Genomic DNA, 2565 nt, shown 5'->3' on the forward strand with positions numbered 1-2565 from the left:
CACTCTTCTGACCAGTCTCCAATGATTGTACCTCATTTCCATTTATACTTAATTGAAGTAGTTCACCCCTTTTTGAATGAAATAACTGGGTCATTATAATCCTCTTGAGCTTCACAGATAGAACCATTGGACGATAGCACTGTCTGTGTGGATTTCTCTTCTTTATTTATTATAATGTTTGATTAGGAAGTATTAATTATAACTGCTTACTGTAAAAATTTGAAATTTGTTTTTCAAGCAGCTGTACACTAATAGATGATATACTTTCTTGTAGTTCTTCAATCTCTTTTTTATTGTCTTGTAGTACTTCCTTTCGACCTGTTTCACAATTATACCATTATGAATCAACTTAATAAAGCATGTATGTACTTATTCTGATCCTTAGAGTAGATTGTAAATGTTCATTTTCTATTAATAACATTCGCTTTTTTGTACTTGCAGCCTTTTCTTTTTCCATTTGTTTGACTTTAGATGTAAAACCTTTATAATTATTACAATAATGCAATATTATTTTGCTATATCTGATGCCTGCATGCTGCTGTTGATAAATTCTAAAATTATTATTAAAATTAATAATTATAAGCATGCACTCCTGTTATAAGTTAATGTAATGTTCCTACCTTGTTTCTGTTTTAAAGGTATAAGTTGTGCTACTTGATCATCAAGGAGACCTGTACATACATACATTGATTTTATTGGTAAATAATTCATTTAATTCATACTTTTTTTGTCATTGTGGTATGGATTCAGCTTCATTAATTCTCCTTCACACATTTCAATCTCCTCTGCTACAATCTTTAATTCCTAAGAGATATGTAAAATTTTAAAATAATTTTATATCTGGTATACTTTGTTTCTGATGGTCCTATCATAGACAGTGCAGTGTCCTATTTTCAATCTCATCAAAGCAAATTCTTCTTGGAGCACAGTAAGATTATCACGAGCCCTCAATTGCAAAGCATTCATTAGATGAGAAGGAGCACCACAAATGATAATGATGGAGTTCCCTTTATGCATGCTTTTGACTATGATCCTTCTGCTCAATCCTTTGAATGCTTTCTCCATTAAACGACGAATATCATTCAATAAGTGCTCAGCAGGATCCCAGTCTAGAACAAACTCAATTGTTTCACAAATAAGAAAATCACTTGTTGAAAGCTTTTTATCAACCAAGAATTGAAGCTTGAGTTTGTGACAAAACTTTTCAAGTTTTGCCTTGTACTCCATTATCAATGGCTTAGCTTCTGTTATGTTGTAAAAGCTGACCACTTCTTTTACTGGTGCAATATTGATGATGCATTTGGTTTTAATAACTTTCATGACATCTTTCACTGTAGCAGCAGAGGTTAGGTTAGGGCCTAGCTCAGGATAGCAATCATCAAGAAATTCTATGAAATCTTCAAGTTGGTTCACTCTGATGGTGTGAGATACCAGTCGAGTGACTTCGTAGTAGAAAGCTCCAAATTTGCCTCTCATTTTGTCAAAACGAGGGTGCTCAAAAACTTGAAACTTAAGTTCTGTAGAAAATAAGAATTAATTGAATTATTTAGCATTTTAACCATTATAAATAAATGGATTACCTTTGATTCTAACTGTTGATTGTTGAACTTGATCTATAAACATACAATTATTTTTTGCTTGTTAATTATTTTTTGATAATTACCTATAATTGGTGTAACAATACTTGATTCATTGTGCACTCCACAACCACTGGTGGAATTTTCTGCCTTAAAGATGTCCTCTGAAAAGAAGCATAAATTTTATTAAACATTATTGTTTCTTACCACAGTCTTTCATTAAGTCATTGGCTATACTAACAGTGCCTATTGATCTTAATATTTTAGCAAATGATTTCAATTTGTTATGATCATAAGCTACTGCTGTGTATATTTCTCTCATTGCATCATCTGTTAGTGTGTATCCACAACTCTTCACTTCCCTCAATGTCTCTTCAGATATCAGTCCTTCTGTATGTAACAGATCAACTGATTCTTCAGAGAGTGTTGCTCTAGATATTCTACTACTGTAATGCTGTAGTAACTGGCTTGCAGGGTCAACCACTATTTAGAAATAGAATATAAATTTCAGTGTTTTTGAATTAGAATTGTTTACTTGTTTTTTCAATTTTTTCAGCCACTGTTTTTAGTTCTATTTTTTTAAGAGCGTTGGCCAATGTCTGCCAAGTAGGGTGATGTGCTTTACTCAGCCACTTAAATAAACACTCCATCAGACAACGTGAAGTATTTCCTTTATAATTAGCATCAATAGCTTCCAGTGTAGGATAAACTAGACCAAGTTTTAACCCAAATTCCAACCATTTTGCTTCAGGAAAGTTGTATTGCTTTAAAATCTCCACAATCTCATTTAAATTGCTAATATCTAATGATAAAGTTATAGAACATACTAAAAGGAATAAAGATGAAAGTACCTAAAATAATAGAGAACATTTTTCCTGGCTTGCTTGATGCCATTTTGCTGTTGAACAGGTATGCTACCCACTACAAATAAATATTTTAAAACCTTGTATGGTATAATTAGTAGCAATGGGTTACATTTTGTGATCAG

General features: G+C 32.0%; 1 long non-coding RNA gene across 1 annotated transcript; it reads right to left on the reverse strand.

Moving 5' to 3' along the window:
- Positions 1–286: 286 nt before the first annotated feature.
- Positions 287–472, reverse strand: LOC109591170 (uncharacterized). Its single transcript, XR_002189694.1, has 2 exons — positions 370–472; positions 287–318 (listed from the first exon to the last, which is right to left on the reverse strand). It is a non-coding gene; the product is annotated as an uncharacterized LOC109591170 (long non-coding RNA).
- Between the last annotated feature and the right edge of the window lie 2093 nt (positions 473–2565).

Source organism: Amphimedon queenslandica, unplaced genomic scaffold, assembly GCF_000090795.2.
Source record: "Amphimedon queenslandica unplaced genomic scaffold, v1.1 AMPQUscaffold_8796_Cont19264, whole genome shotgun sequence".
Taxonomy (NCBI): Eukaryota; Metazoa; Porifera; class Demospongiae; order Haplosclerida; family Niphatidae; genus Amphimedon; species Amphimedon queenslandica.